At 36.2% G+C, this 17,258-nt stretch overlaps 2 long non-coding RNA genes across 4 annotated transcripts; one reads left to right on the forward strand and one right to left on the reverse strand.

The window, feature by feature from the left end:
• The first annotated feature begins 328 nt into the window (after nt 1–328).
• On the forward strand, nt 329–10,233 carry LOC126827451 (uncharacterized). Of its 3 annotated transcripts, XR_007682701.2 has the most exons (5): nt 329–510; nt 2,460–2,483; nt 5,490–5,631; nt 6,343–6,494; nt 9,088–10,233. It is a non-coding gene; the product is annotated as an uncharacterized LOC126827451 (long non-coding RNA). The 3 variants fall into 3 exon arrangements; XR_007682700.2 differs by lacking the exon at nt 2,460–2,483; XR_007682703.2 differs by lacking the exons at nt 329–510; nt 2,460–2,483 and adding an exon at nt 4,641–5,232.
• Nucleotides 10,234–12,383: 2,150 nt separating this feature from the next.
• On the reverse strand, nt 12,384–15,157 carry LOC126827450 (uncharacterized). Its single transcript, XR_007682699.2, has 2 exons — nt 14,819–15,157; nt 12,384–12,704 (listed from the first exon to the last, which is right to left on the reverse strand). It is a non-coding gene; the product is annotated as an uncharacterized LOC126827450 (long non-coding RNA).
• Nucleotides 15,158–17,258: the final 2,101 nt, after the last annotated feature.

The raw sequence follows: 17,258 nt of genomic DNA on the forward strand, positions 1-17,258 counted from the left end.
AGATCCAAGATAGTCGCCATAATACATTTGGGGAAAGTTGTACTTATCAGAAATGGAAAGCAATAAGGCAATAAATACGACGACAATGTGGAGGGAATTGCGTACGCCTATATATATTTGTCCGGACCTCACTCATCCGAATTCCACACAAACATGAATCAACAATACTAAAATGTACAAAATATATGTTTAAGTTCTTTACTGGACGTCACTGAGCTCTGTCACATTTTTTGTCGAGTTGATAACTACTGTTACTGTATAGCTTTCCTATACTCTGTGGTGTTTACTTTCCATATATGACGTCATATCTTTCTTCGGGCCACGCGCAGGTACGTTTTAAGATAGGTTGACATAGATAAGTACTGAACGTGTTAGAAGATAAGTTAACCAATCTGACTTTAGGGTATATCATGATTTCAAGTTAATAAAGGACAGATGAGTGATATGCTATGGGGACGTATGTATATTACGTGAATATACTATACTTAGGATTAATAACGCTAATTACAGGTAAGAAGTATTTGTAGACTAAAGTCTACCTGTATGCAATTAATGTCGCCTTATGGACTAACCAGTTCAAATGCTAAATCGATAAAGACTCATTTCCTTAGTCTTTCCTTTTCCCACTTTCACCAATATATTATGTCTAAGGATCGACTGTTCCCTGTTTGATCTCAATGAGTAGTTTAGTATGCCTTTAGTCAATCGATGTCTGTTAAAGCGGTTTAAAGGTAGATGACATTTAAATGTTGACAAAAAGATCTAGGTATGTCTGCTCTGTTCAGAATATACAAGACAGCTATAACTTAAATCGGTTTAACTGTAAATTTGAAAAACAGCCATATTGTTACATAACCTCGGTAGCACACGTCAATGTCAATTATTTAAAATAGACTCCAGGCCCATCCAACGTCTTTGACAACCAACTACAACCATATTATAATGTCCAGTTAATTTGGTAGCTCACGCCAATTTCATTCCAGTCGAACCTCTTTGTTGCGAAACTAAATGCGCGACTATAATTCAATGTCTTTAACTTTATTATGACAATCGGAGAAGATGACCCGCCCTCTCTTCTCACGACAGTGAATTTATAAGTGTGCTTTAAGAAACTTTGGAATCCGAGGACCTTCTTTATTTTATTTTTTTTGTTATTTTGTGTTTTTAACAATTTTCAAGTGTAAATAATTTAATTAAATCAACCTGTCCATAATATCATATTCATTGTATTGGACGTTAAATTTGTAATAAACAACAACAACAACATGTCTTTGACACACAACTTTAACGATATTAATCCAGCAGAAAATTTACAACGAACTAAGGTTAAGTGCCAGATTTATTTCACATAATATGAACTGAAGTGTAGTGAATTTAAAATATATAAAAAAAAATTATGACGTTTTTGTTTTTGTGTGTCTGTACCTAATCCATGACCCCAGTTCTGCTCATATCTACATAAGATTATATATATACACACATATGTCATATTATGTGTGTGTGTGTGTGTGGCATAATATGACAGACTATAACATTGCACATATTTGTGAAAAGGTACACGTCGATCTGAAAATTCCAATATTCCCATAAGGACAGCATGACCCCTTAAAATGACATACGCCTAGTTATTAGCTTTTGGAGATGGTTTCAACTAGATCACAGATTTATAGGTGTAGGAACTGGGAAGGGGGTGGGGATAATACTTAAGATCCCGGGCAATAGGATTTGTCGAAAACTCGTTTTAATTAATGTTTGGTTCATTCTGAAAATTCATGTGAGAAAGAAAATTTTCTGGCAATAGCTCCCCCTCCCCTAAAATTAAGATTGGCCCCTACGCCTATGCACGAATTGCAGGACTTCTAGAAATTGTTATAATAATTAAGATGCCATCAGATAACTATACAATCTACAATTCATATAGTTTGTATTCAATTTTTATTCTAACCCAACCTGTTTATATGAAATCACAAAGATACACAACATTATCTGTTATAAATAAAGACCCGAAGTCAGCTACTCAAGGGCTCCATTATCCGTTTTAAACAAAATATGCAAAAGTATAAGAGGCCGTATTATATTATATCAGCTTGTTCTGTGCGAATGGCTCTGGTCATAAGTGGTATCATATGTTCTAAAAGATGTCATTTAACATAGGAATAAACATTTTAATAAAGATAAAAAGTTATGTGTTTATTACAACGTACTCTCTTTTAAAGCATGATAACAAAATATACATAGTCATTCTTAACAAGGTGATTAATCTAACAATAATGGTGTAACCTAATACATCAATGTCAACTTGAAGTTCATTTTTAAAGGCGAAGTCCCAGATTTCACACGATATCCGTTGATATAATTGGGTATAGCTATATATGCAAATCGAACTAAAAAAAAAATGTAATGAAATATATCTGGGACAGCTCATAACATAACGAGTTTTATTCACCAATATATTTCAGGGACAGCTCCTATGTTATAATACTGTAAGTCTGCTTAGTATTAATTATGGTTGACAGCTAGAACTGTGATATCTAGGTCCTCTGGAAATCGATTGGTTCAGTGACGTCTAATTATCTGGTAATCCATATCTGACTATATTTGACACCCAGCATTAGCCACGAAAGGGACTCTTCCCTCACAGATAACTTTTAGACACGCAGTGCCCATATAAGTACATGGTTGTTGATAGTACCTCGTAATTCCCAGGCGCAGTCTATGGCTCATTCATTTATCATCTTTAAAAGACACGTGCGCGCTTAAGGTCCTTTAGACATAAGGGGGGCTGGGTGGATGAATGGTTAACGCGAGCGCGTTGCACCATGTCTGTCATTGAGTCAAGTGGCTTGGTTTCGATTTCTCGTTTGTACTTGACAAAGAGTAGGGTCACCTGTCCAACGCGTGGGGTTTCTCCGGGGTCTCTAGTTTCCTCCCATTGCTAAAAACCTCTACCCGCAAGCGAATTATTGAAATATAATTGAACCATATGTTTGTCCCGAAATGACCTAGTTTGTGTTTAGTGGACGTTAAACTCCATTTCTCTTTTTCTCTCTCTTAAACTTTAATAGGTATTACCCACAATTTTTTCCTGTATATGAATAATGATGTCGGGACTCTCCGTTCGTACAGAGATAGCCACCCGGGTGAAAGAGACCACGTAGCGTTAGATTTGGGTTCAATGCTCATGCAGTCCAGACTATAGAAGACATCATTGGGACACAGCGTGGGAATCTTACGGGTGCTTCCTATATCTGCCGACCCGGACGAGCGACTGTGCGGAGACATCAACTGTGTAACATCTAACTTGTAGTGTTTTGTATTACTGATTCACAAACAAGGATTTAAACAACACGGTTTTCAAGGGTTTCATTATATTAAATGTACACAACGTGAAGTTAACTACATGTAGAATTATTAAAATATTGAAGTCCACGACCTATAACGACTTTTGTTCACTAAAATATAATCTGGGTATGGCTCAGATAACGAGTTCTTTTCACTTAGATATATCTGCACGGGCTTCTTTAACGAGTTTTATTCAGTTAGATTATCTGTGAGGGCTTCTACAAGAGCTAAATATGCCTATTGCAGGTCTTTCTTTAGGCCGGAAGTGTTATCTACATTATTAATTAGACATTTATTAACTTATCCAGACCATAATCAATTCTCGATGTCATCGCTAGCCTGCTATATTTACTGGATCAGAATCCGATCTGCTGTTCAATGCTCATTGATGATTAAATCAAAAAGAATTTATCGTCCCGACTTTAGTAATGACGATCGAGGTTAAGCCTAAAATTCAATTGCTAAATTCTCTGTTCAGAGTGGATCAATTTGACAGAAATTTTTAGCAAATTCCCTTTACATTATATCTAGTTTTGTGGGAGACACAGAATTTTAAAATTGCTTAACCAACATAAGCATGACCGAAAGCACAAATGTGAGAAAAACTGAAGACAATAAATTTAACAAAATATTAAGTTTTAAATATTAGATCCATGTAAATATAAATTATTATAACACAAAGTTATGGGGGCACACTCATTTCTTTTGTGAAATAGTGGATATAAATGTAGTTTATTTAGCAGTCGCGGTCATTATGTAGACAATCCTCTTTTGTGAAACAGTGGGTATAAAGTTAGTTCATTTAGCACAGCCATTATGTAGACAATCCTGTTTGTTTTGCTCTTAAACACAGGTTGAAACTTCACTTTTTGCACATGTTGGTGTATTCTTTTTGCACATGTTGGTATACATGTATTTTTAATTTGGATTTTAATTTAGAATTGTTGTTATAAATTGGTCCTTATATATAAAAGTAAACATTTTAAAAGCTATTTTATTATATTACATAGAGGATTAACAAGTATGGCCACACCCTCTGTCAGAGTCGGATATTCATAAAACTCACGGTACAGATTCATCAGAAAGGAGTTGATATTTTATTTAAATGTCACTTTTAAAAAATGACAAAACACTCACATAATACATCAAAAATGACCCAATATTACATGGTGCATTCTCACACACCAATGAATTCTACTGCTATCTGGTGAATTTAACAGTTGATACAATTAACTACTTGATACAATTAACTACTAAACGAGCACAATTAATTATTACATAATATAATATTAAAGGCTCAATACCACTCTTGTTGTAACTGAATAATATGTCCCAATATTTATTCTGGTCAACAAATTGTACTATTTTAGAATATTTCAATTAATTAATGATACAAATTTCATCTTAACACACCTTATTTAAAAATTTTGAAAAATTCAAAATAATGGTTTGAAACGTCTAACGTAAACCTTTTCAAATGAAACTTCGATTTAAAAATATTTTCGAACCCTCTGGACAAGTAAAATAGGATGTAATGGATAATTTACACAACAGGTAGGACACTTAAACATCTAGTACTTAGATAGAGATATTATTTATTTTCTGGAGCCTTAAAGCCAGCAAGAGTGTTATTGTCCCTTTAAAACACTTCATTTCTCAATTTTGGAGTGGTTTGCATACCTTGTCACCAAAAACCAAACAGATGTATAGCACTACCCTGTATTAAACTATCCATCGTGTAACGTGGGTCTTGGTCTTCGTCCCATTCGAACGACTAGACCCCCCAGGTTAATGAGCAAGTGCGGCCCCCTTCATATCTTGAGCACAGATACTTGTTTGCATTATCCAATAGCAAGGATGGGGATGAATATTTAGTGGAACAAATTGAATGTGTGTTATATTTGTTGTCAAGATTTGATTACGTTTTGTACAAGAAAAGCTCACACATCATACCTGCACACGGTGTACCCATATGTCTTAGTTCCTTTCGAAACGTCGTTGATCTCTCTTGTCCGTGCAATTTTGCGTCTCGAAAACATACTGTATTTATTGTGATGTATTTCAGATAGTTTATGTGATATTTGTATTTTATTTGATGTATTTCAGATAGTTTATGTGATATTTGTATTTTATTTGATGTATTTCAGATAGTTTATGTGAAATCTGTAGTTATCAGACATATGATTATGATGAATTCTATCAACAATTTCAAACGAGTACAAGATATAAGTATTGTACATATGGCTGTTGTGGTGTCAATTTATTAGATCAATATTGTTGTACAGTTCCGTAAGTAGACCATGAGACTTATCTAAACATTATATGGATATTCTTATCTTTGTACCTAGTCCCCGTGGGAAAATAGCAGCAATCAACGGGGAGATATCCCCTTTTCTCAGAAAGAATACTGATTGAGAAGGACGCGGGGGGGGGGGGGGTATAGATCCCTTTATAAATATATCAACAGTTACTAGCATATATACCAGGCCATATTCTCGAACTTAAGTATGTTCCAGGGAGTTATGCTTTGGATTAAGCCTCAGTTGAAGGTCAGTCTTACTTTTGTCTGAGTATGGTTCTCTTTTCCATAATATTTCCATTCAAAAAGCTACAATCTGATCTTTGGGTGCTGTACGAGAAGATACAGATTAAGCTCGAGTGCCGTTAGATCAACCTTGAACTTTGAAACAGTCTTCCAAAACATTGTCTGGTATTCTTTAAGGTATGTAAATTATACATAGTGTGTATGTTTTATCTTTGTGCGCTCCGACATGCACCGAATAATAAATAGTACATTGTTTTTACAGATTTCTGGGAATCGGTAAGGGATGTCTATTGTATTTAGCATTGCGTTCACTTTGCTTCTCTCTTTCACCTTTTGTCAAGCCGAGGCACCTGTTTGCCGTTATTATCCCTTTATAATGATAACGGTCGATGTGTATGTTTTGTTCTTGTTAATAAATAAGTATGCCTTTTTTAACATTAAAACTTCTATTACAGAATTGGTTTGATAATAGGCTGTTCAGTTGGAGCTGTATTTATCGTTGCATTGGGTATTATATTCTGTATATGTTGTTGTTGTGTGTGTGGCAGATCACGAAGACGGAGAAATGGACAAGTTATTCGTGGTCCAACCGTTATATTCCATACAGGTACTGTTCTGTCAGTTATATTCCATACAGGTACTGTTCTGTCAGTTATATTCCATACAGGTACTGGCAGTTATATTCCATATGCAGGTACTATACTGTCAGTTATATCCCATACAGGTACCGTACTGTCAGTTATATTCCATACATGCACTGTACTGTCAGATTATTCCATAAACGAACTGTACTGTCAGATTAAATGTATGGGACATTGCCGAAGTTTGTGAAATGAAATGAAATGAAATGAAATGGGGTTTAACGTCCTACTGTTCTGCTCCTATACTGGGCTAATGAAGACGGGCATACGCCATACAGTGTGCTATGAGGGAAATTTTGCCAGGGCAGCGGCACTATCGCCTACTCTTATATCGAATTCCAACTGCCAGGGGATCTTTTACGTGCATTCCAATATATACACGGGACCTCGGTTTTTCGTCTCATCCGAAGGACTAGACAGCTGTCCTTGTCAGGCTCTCCGTCCTGCATCACTGACAAGGGGGAACCACCGAATTTTGTGACCTTAAGACATAACATGCAAATAATGTGTGTTTCCTTACGTTTGAAAATAAATATCGCATGGGTATTCGGTACTATATTTACCCGCATAAGATAGACCAACCCCAACATAAAACATCGTCTCCCGGAGCTACAGCTAAACCAATCTGAGTTGAAACAATCAGCGAATGTATTAGGGTATTATTTTAAAGAAATATTGATTTAATTTTTATAAGCCCACATTTTCATGTGGACATATTGTCCGTCCGCCCGTGTGTCCGTTCACATTTTGTTTGCGGACACTCTACAGGTAACATGTTTTATCCGATTTTAACTAAACTTGAAAGATAGGTGTATCTCCCAAAGATCTCGGTTCCTTTCGAATTTGGGGGGTTGGATGGCCGAATGGTTAGCACGTGCGCTCTGCGCTGTATCATACGGTCTGTCATTGAGTCAACTGGCGGAGTTTCGATTCCCCGGTTGTACGTGACAAGGAGTAGGGTCGCCTGTCCAACCTCCTTGGTTTTCTCCGGGTCCTCCGGTTTCCTCCCACTGCTAAAGACCCCTACGCACAAGCGAATTATTGAAATCAAATTGAACCATGTGTTAGTCCCGAAATGACCGAGTTTGTGTCGAGTGGACGTTAAACCCCATTTCTCTCTCTCTCCCCTTTCGAATTTGCCATGTATCGGATCGTAACTTCATGGATTATGGCCACTGGTTGTACGAAAAATCACGTTTGTAACTTATGGCCACTCTAGAGGTTACACTTTTCATACGATTTAGATGAAACTTGAAATGTATGTTTATAACCCAAAGACCTCGATTCCTTTCGATATTCGCGCATATTGGGCCTTAACATCCTGGATTATGACCCCTGATTGTACGAAAAATCGCGTTTTTAGTTTGTAGTCCCTATAGATGTCACAATTTTTATTCGATTCAGAAACCCGTTTACTTATATTCCCGTTACACCATAATGAGGGTTGTGTTCGAATTTCGTGAAAATCGGACCAAAACTGCAAGACAAAATGGCCGCCCCTCGTACGCAAATAGTGTACAAAAGTATGTCACATCAAGGTTGTGGAGCTCTAGAGGTCAAAATTTTGATCCGATTTTGATGAAGCTTTCAATTTATGTTTACCACACAAAGATATCGGTTCCTTTCGATAATCACGCACATTGAACGCAACTTCCTGAATTATGGCCACTGATTGTATACGAAAAAATGCGTTTTTAGTTTGTGGTCCCTCTAGAGGTCACAATAATTATAATTCGATTTAAAAATCCGTTCCAATATATCACCGTTACACGGTAATGTCGGATGAGTTCGAATTTCGTGAAAATCGGACCAAAACTGCCTGACAAAATGTCCGCCCCTCGTACGCAAATGGTGTAAGAATATGGTATATCATGGTCACAATTTTGATCCGATTTTGATGGAACTTCAAATATATGTTCATAACCCATAGATCATGGTTCCTTTCGATATTCGCGCATATCGGATAGTAACTTCCTGAATTATGGCCCTTGATTGTACGAAAAATTGTGTTTTTACTTGTGGTCGCTCTAGAGTTCACAATTCTATATCCGATTTAACAAAAAAAAAACGTTTGAAAATATCACCGTTACACCCTAATGAAGGTTGAGTTTGAGTTTCGTGAAAATCGGACCAAAACTGCCAGACAAAATGGTCGCCCCTCGTACTCGTACGCAAATACATGTAGTGTAAATATTTGGTATATGAATGTTGTGGACCCTCTAGAAGTCACAATTTTTATCCGATTTTGATGAAACTTAAAATATATCTTTATATCCCAAATATCGCAGTCCTTTTCGATATTCGCGCATTTCAGACTATAACTTCCTGGATTATGGTTCCTGATTGTATGAAAAATCGGGGGGGGGGGGGTTAAAGCTTTTTCTCTATCCATCTCTTGCAAAATGTGGGCGTATCTTGCCTGGCAACCGCTGGTTTAGTATTTTGAACCCCTTGTTCATTTCGCCTTGGGTCAAAGCGACTTAACGTTCTATTCCAAGTTTATTATAAATACCATTATTGGCGTTGATCCATATCCATAATTATGTTTCACTATTTCAGGTCAATCAAATTATCAACAACAATCAACAGACGCCAGTGATGTATTAAATGCCCCGCCGCCATCTTACGAGGAAGTTATGTCTGGACAAGATAATTACAGTTTTAAAAACACATAAACACTTTGGATTCACCGTGTCATTTATAATTCAAAATCTCCCGATTTTAGTCATATAGATTTCTGTAGAATGTACTCATATCACTGTGCTCTCTGTGTCAAGTTGCAGGAATATACACTTTAATAAGAAAAAACTACTTTTTTGATAATGATCATCTCCAATGTTCCTGATACCGTGTAGTAAAGAAGGCTACTGTGGGAAGGATCAGTTAAATAGTAATCTTGTGAATGTGTTCAGAATGACTGATGATTTTGTTTATGACTATTACAGTAGTCTTGTGATTACAGCCTTATCATACTGGTAGATCAACTGAAAGATTGTGTAATTGTGTACCCCCCACGCCCTTGGATTTAAGAATCTTTCCATCCACCATTTTGAACAGCTACACTAATCACTTATCCCCTCCCCTCTATATTCGCTGTACATGCAATGCAGGTAAATTGAGTAGTGGATAATTTCTTGCTTAATCAATCAAAACCTTTTTACTACCCCTCAAGCGCAAGTTATTTTTTTTACAGTTACAGTAAGTTGACTTAGTAAACATTATTTGAACCGGCGGGCGAAACTAATCAATTGAATTTGCTTGTTTGTTTTTAAATGCTTTCTTTGTTTAACATTTGTGTGAAATTTAAAAATCAAAAGTTGGGGAGATAGTAGTCATGCCGGGTAATCAGCGCCGCCCCAAAATCAACAAAGGACTAATCATTTATGAAATTATTTTATTATAACCCGTGATAGTCGTGTACAAATGTAAATATATCAAATGAAAAAGTTAGATACAGGGCAATTTTACGGATTTCGAGTTAGTAACGCCAAAGGGCGTGCCAGAGAATAAAGATCTAGTCATTTTTGTCATATTTATGATTGAGCGCAAGAACTCGTTACATTACTTTAATACGTTAGATTGACAGTTTGTCTTTTTAAATTGTATTCATCTATAAATTGTGTTCTTAAATAATACAATCGTGTATATTTAAAATAATTTGTGATTGTTTAAAGACATGAATAAACAAACATCTTTATACTGATATGAACACTTATTCTGATCCATGTAAATTCATGCACAAATGTGGGCCACGGTGGTTCAGTGAGTAAGACGCTTGCTGGCTAACCAAGAGCTGACAATGTTCCTCGGGATTTTACCAGCATATGTGTCCCTTGTTCTTGGTTCATGAAGAACGGACGGCCTGTACCTATTGGCGTGTGCACGTAAATGAATCCGTTATAGACAGGGTTCTGTGGGGTGGGTGGGGGCACTGGACCGGAGCCTAGGGGGACCCGGAGTATGCCGAGTAATGTTTTTTTAAAATTTAAAAAAAAAATTGTTGGTATAAATTAATACAAAAAAATACGCAGTTACTTGATCGTAAAGTAGGAGAAAATCGGTGACTTTTCTGAATGTGGGTATCCTAGTGGCGTTGGTAGGATTAGAAGCGGATTCTGTCAGTCCACTTTTGTTTGGAAAAATTGGTGAATTAAAAACAATAAGATACTTACTCGACCCGTCCTCGTTCCGTTTGAGACTCTCGCCATCGTCAGGGTATCCGGGCCCTGGCAGGTAGTAGGAGCTAACTCTGGAGGTGGTGAGTGCGCCAGTGTCGATCGCACTAGATAGGCCAAATAGTTTATGTGATGAATGAAAAAAATTTTGTTGATATTTTGGCGTCTGATGGTCACGGTTTTTGTTCTTCCATTTGTTTGCTTGCTTAAAGTTTCCCGTCAAAATCTTGTACACCTGTCCGTATTCTTTAACCTAGTCGGTACAGAAAAGTAGGACGTTAAACCCCATTTCAATTTATTTTCATTTGCATAGATACAATCGAGTTGTTACCACCGTGTTTATTTTAATAGTAAATATACGACACTGCGCAGAAAAGACAAGTTGACATTTTGACAGTCTGCTGAATGTCACTTACAGAGAGTGTTTTTATACGGTCAATATAAAATTTGTACAATATTATTTTGACAATAATATACATGTACATTCATTCATGACGTCATATAGGAGAGATTAGTACTGCTGCTCGGTATGGGATGAACTATATATTTCCGAAAAGCTTAATCCATGCCAGTTGAGTGATAAGTTGAGATATATAGAGAATCTCCTACCAGTCTTTTTTGATATCAAAAAATATCAACACAAGCTGATAAAGTAACAAAAAACGAGGCTCTGACGAGTTTTTTTTTACTTTATCAACGAGTGTTGATATTTTTTAATATCAACAAAGACGAGTAGGAGATTTTATTTATCACCCAATAACTTCTTACATGCACAAATAGATAAATATAATTCTTTGCTGTAGATTTAACTTTTACTGAACATTATGGCGTAGTGATACATCATTTTTTACAGCAATTCAACCATTGCAAAGTCCTTTATATTGACCCAGTGTTTCCACCAAGGTCAATTGAATAACAATAGTTCATTTTTAATAAAAAAAAAAAAAGTTTCTTTAAATAAGAAATGAACTGTTCTTTGAAAATAAAAAAAAGTAGTTCATTTTCAACTGACCAATCAAATTCATGTAAAGCGATATCTCCTAAGGAGATATCGCAGTAGATTATGAAATATATCACACAAGCGATATCTACTGTAGAATGTATTATTGGGTGATAAATAGGTTTAATATATAAGCAAACAATTTAAGTAGCTATATTATTATTTTGTTAATATCGTTTTTAGCGAATGTTATCTTCTTTCTCATTAATCTGTTTTAATAATTTTATCATGTAAAAATTTTCTAAAAGAAGTACACGGGTGTACAAGAGTTGTATGGCGCATCTGAAATTGTGTGTGAACAAACTGGCGCATGATGTGTAAAAGGTTGAGAGGATAGTCATGATGTCAGTTTGGGTGTCGTCTTCCTACTGGTACTACTTCAAGCAGCCCTGCTCACCAGCGAAGTATAAGCACCCATAAATCAATTAGCTATCTGATTGGACTTTTAAAGGCTAGTAATACTTGTCTTTTGCATCTTTGGCGTTGATGTACAAAGAAACATTAAATCAGCAAAACGACGGTAAAGGGGAGATAAGTATTTATTCTGTAAATGCAGAAATATTTTATACTATTGTTGTTGCTGTTCTAGTTCTAATTTCAAACCATAGTTTATATTAAACCATAGGTTTTTAAAACCATAATTAATATAAAACCATATTAAACCATCAAAATAAACACCATTAAAAGTCCACATCACATGACATATTTATTCAGTAACTTATTTAATTGTACAGGCGGATTTATTTTATATATTGTAGTTCCAAGCCATAGTTTATATTAAACCATAAAAATAAACAGCATTAATCTGTGTTTACAAGTTGTGTTCCGTTAAAATTACACATCACACGGCTCGGTTGAACATTTAACAATAGGTACAGGGTAATCCATGTCCTCAGAATCAGCACAGACACAGAGGTTACACCCATCTTCAGCATGGAACTTATCTTCTACATCATACCTTCTCCCATTATAGAAACATTTTGATAAGGGCTTAAAATACACTGAAAACGAAACCAGAAGACATTCATGTATAATCGGCAACGTTCTAAAGAAAGGAAACAAATATTCATTGGTCGATGAATTCTAATAGGAAATGAAATGAAATGTGGTTAACGTCTTACTGTTCTGCTCTGATTGGGTTAATGAAGACGAACATACGCCATGCAGTGTGCTATGAGGAAAAATTTGGCCGGACAGCGGCGCTACGGCCTACTCTAATATCGAATTCCAATGCCACAGGATCTTTAACGTGCAAGCCAATGTGTACACGGGACCTCGGGTTTTCGTCCCGTCTGAACGACTATATTATACGTTGTTCCTTGCCAGACACTCAGTCCTACACCACTGACAAGGGGGAACCACGCAGGAAAATCCCAATGAACTTTCTCGCCAACGCAGGGATCGAACACGGGACCGCCAGGTTAGCGAGCTAACCTCTTGCTCACTGGGTCACCGTAGCTTCCAGTTCTAATACGGCCAAGGTTCATTTCTAATGTTATTGAATATATTGGATAGGTTATAAAAAAAGACCCGGATCACCCTCTACTTGACTACAACTTTACCAATAATTGTTATACAACAATACTAATAGTTTGTGCATAATATTTTATGGTTAAATAATTTAAGCATGTGGGTCAATAATTCTTGAAATAGTAACATTGTCAAAATTCGTAAAATAGTGATGTAGTCAAAATTCTTGAAATAGTGATGTAGTTAAATTCTTGAAATAGTGATGTAGTTAAATTCTTGAAATAGTGACGTTGTCAAAAAATTTGAAATAGTTACGTATAGTGGCATAGTCAAGTTAGTTTTTATTAGCCCATCAGGCATTTGCACCAATGTAATTGGACATACTGTTAAAGGAACGTTGTATTTTTCAAATAACCCTCAATGTGTTATAGAATCATTTTAATCACTAATCGAAATAACCCAATCCATGTAATCAAATAATACAAATCGCATATTTTCGAACTGACTCACTATGTCTCTATCATTTATGATGGTTACTGTGTTGGTTGACGAACTGACTCACTATGTCTATATCATTTCTGATGGTTACCATATTGGTTGAGGACCGGGGGGGGGGGGCGGTCATTTCGGAACTAACATATAGTACAATTTTATTTAAAAATTTATTTCTTTTAGGGCTATTAATCTGAGGGGGGACCTCGAGAAAACCAGGACGCGGATCCATGTCACGCACAAGCTTGGCATTGTTACCACGCCACTTGACTCAATGACAGATCTTCTAAATTAAAGCGCAAGGGTAAGACCACTAAACCAACCACTCCACCCTCAGATTACGAGGGTACAATTTCACCCGATTAGATTTTATTACATACTTCGAGAAGGTATTTGTTGAGTAATAAAACCTTCTAGTAGTTTATCGAGGGCTGGCCGTCCTTACCGCACGGTACAAATATTATCACCACTAGAAGCAACAAATTCCAGAACAAGCCAGAACTCATACCAAAATGGCCGCTTTATACAAATGAGTATTTAGGGGAATACTAACCCGAACCCTAACCCGAACCCTTTTAAGAGAAGTAAAAACTAAATTAAACCCAAGTTCAGTCTTTTAAAAAGGGTTAGGGTTCGGGTTAGTTATCCCCAAAATTCTCATTTATATAAAGCGGCCATTTTGGACTCCGGAAGCACCCGAACCCTGATAAACTACTAGAAGGTTTTATTTGTACCGTGCGGTAAGCACGGCCAGCCCTCGATAAACTACTAGAAGGTTTTATTACTCAACAAATACCTTCTCGAAGTATGTAATAAAATCTAATCGGGTAACAATTTCGTGAAACAGGGCCCTCAGATTAATGAAATAAGTTCCATGGAATCAGATGGCATATGGTAAATTAAGTAATACATGAATAATACATTGAATGGCACGTGGTAAATTACGTAATACATTCATAATACATTAAATGACAATGGAAAATTAAGTGATACATTAATGATACATTAAATGACGCATCGCTTGAATCGCATTACACATTATATTCACATAAATCGGCAACACACATATCGCTTTCAACATAAGTGAAATGAATTTATTGCTATACAATCTAATATAGAAATAAAGCTAAAAGATATAAAGTTTGTTACTTACTTTGTGAGGATGTCGTGACTAACAATAACAGCAACAAGACTCTGCTATCCATCTTGTTTAATACCAATAAATCATGAAATGAACATCTGCATGCTAATATAACGCTACGTATATTATTAATTCTTTGATGTGTTAATTGGCCAGCTGTGATTTAAAGTGACATCTTAAGATTTTATTTACCAAAGCAACCAAATTTTTTTGTATCTTTTTTTTTTGTTCCGAATGAAATTGGTTGTTGAAGTAAACCATATGTTATACACCAGTTCTTAGTTCTGTTTTGAGTCTAAACCAATGTCATTGAGCACTTGGATCATATGTCAGTGACACCCCCCCCCAAAAAAAAAACCAACAAAAAAAAACAAAAACAAACCCAAACCCTTAATTTTTCTTGATTCAATAACGGCACTTCAGGATTCCTGGATATGAAATCAAAAATAAAAAAAGAAAAAAGAACATCCACATTATTATGTTATAGATTTGGCCATACCAGGAAATATATGGACAGCCACCTTTAAAACCATATATCGCCTTCGCGATAATAATTTAATTGGTGAAAATTAAACCAGTCGTAGTTATATTGCCATTTAATATAATGGCTAATCCGGTGTGAATATTTCTAATAGTCGACCATTATCGTAAATGTCGACAATTTCATTTTCAGATTTATGAATAACGTAATACTATGATCTACGCAGCTACACACCATGAGAAATTTAATATTCGTTACAGTATGGCACAAGACCTTTAATAAATTATGAAATGAAAGTTCAAAATAAAATAAAGCCAGTAAGCATGTTAAATGATTCGTCTACGAGAAATCAAGTCGCCCTGTAAATAAAGGTCATCAATGAAATGGAACTAGTATTTCAATTTTGTTTTATTTAATTGCGTTTTAAGGTTTATCACGGCATAGGCTATACTATTTTGAGGACCCTCTTTCGCAGGGGGTGGGGGGGGGTCTCTGCCTCCGACCACAGGAGGTCGAGAAATTTTGAAAAATAGAAAACATTTTGGTGCATTCTGACATATCCTCTAGGCCCCTCGAGGCCGGTTTAATCTGAGGTCCGGGGCCTAATTCCATACTTGCCTGAAGCCTGAATGCGAAACAAATCACTTGTTCGTACCGGGAGCTCAATCAAATGATAATTAATGGAATACATGTATAATGGATTTCAAATAATATTTGAAGAAAGTTCAAGGACGTTACATCTTCCAGTTGCACGATATGCTCCTTTCTAGCTTTGCGGCTCGCGAAAGTTTTGATGATCTCATCCAAATTAATCGAGTCCAGAAGATTAGCTTCAATGCACAATAAGGCTATTGCACCCATGTGATCTTGCCCCATAGTTGAACGCAAGTGATGATTTATCCGCGCCAAGGCGGAGAAGGAACGCTCACCCGAGCAATTGGATAACCATGATCGACAAAAAAATACGCAATGTCGTATATATGTTGGGAAATGTCGATATTAACGCTGTTCCAGCATTAATTTGTCTCTGAATCGAACATTTCTAGAATCTGGAGCTCATAAATTCTATCCTTTACGAAGATTTTGTCCTTGATGACGTTTACGAATTGCTGCGGTTCGTATATTATCCTGGAAATCTATTCAGCAAAGAAATGATCGCTCCGCCAAGCCAGGCCACACTGGGCGGCCTAGCCATCTCTTTCCTGAGTAGCTTATTAGTAGGTTTTCAGAAAAGGTGATTTCTTGATTGATGATTTTCATGCCAATGCAATGACTGCATTGTCATTCAGTAGTGGATTCGACAGTAACGGTGTATAGAAAACGATTGACTCGGACTCGGGGGCCCTTTCCTGTGGCCAGAGGGGCCCTTTTGTCAGAAGTGGGCCCTTTTGTCTGTCTTTAGGGCCCTCCCTAACTAGGGTACATTTTCATTTTTCCTCATCGGTTTTAGCATTTTTCTCCCGTTTTATTTTTTCAACTTCTTTGATTTTTTTCGCGAGGAGGCTGGCGCCTCCAGCGCCCCAGCTATAAAACGCGTTTGCTCGTACATCAGCCATTTAAATTTTGAACATGATGATTGCATAAATAGAATAATAATTCTAAGACAGCGTAAAAAAATCGGACGAAGATACCGACTTTTACAGGAAGGTCTTCAAATGTTCAAAAAATAGAGGAGGGGGTAATGCTATACGATCTATGAAATGCGAAAAATGAATACGATATCGTTATGGGAACGGGTCCAAGTTTAATGAAAGCAGTATCAATATTACCCAAAATCTACAAACAAAAACCACCAACACTTGAACAAAACGTCCATATACTGACAAATACTAAACATTAACGCCCGTAAAAAAATTAAATATGGGATTAGAAAAACAAGATACTTTTAAAGAAAGTTAAACTTATTTTATAACCATGGAATTAACTAATTAAAATACTGTCGATGATTAAACTAATTAGTATAATATATAA

This window comes from Patella vulgata, chromosome 7 (assembly GCF_932274485.2).
Source record: "Patella vulgata chromosome 7, xgPatVulg1.2, whole genome shotgun sequence".
NCBI lineage: Eukaryota > Metazoa > Mollusca > Gastropoda > Patellidae > Patella > Patella vulgata.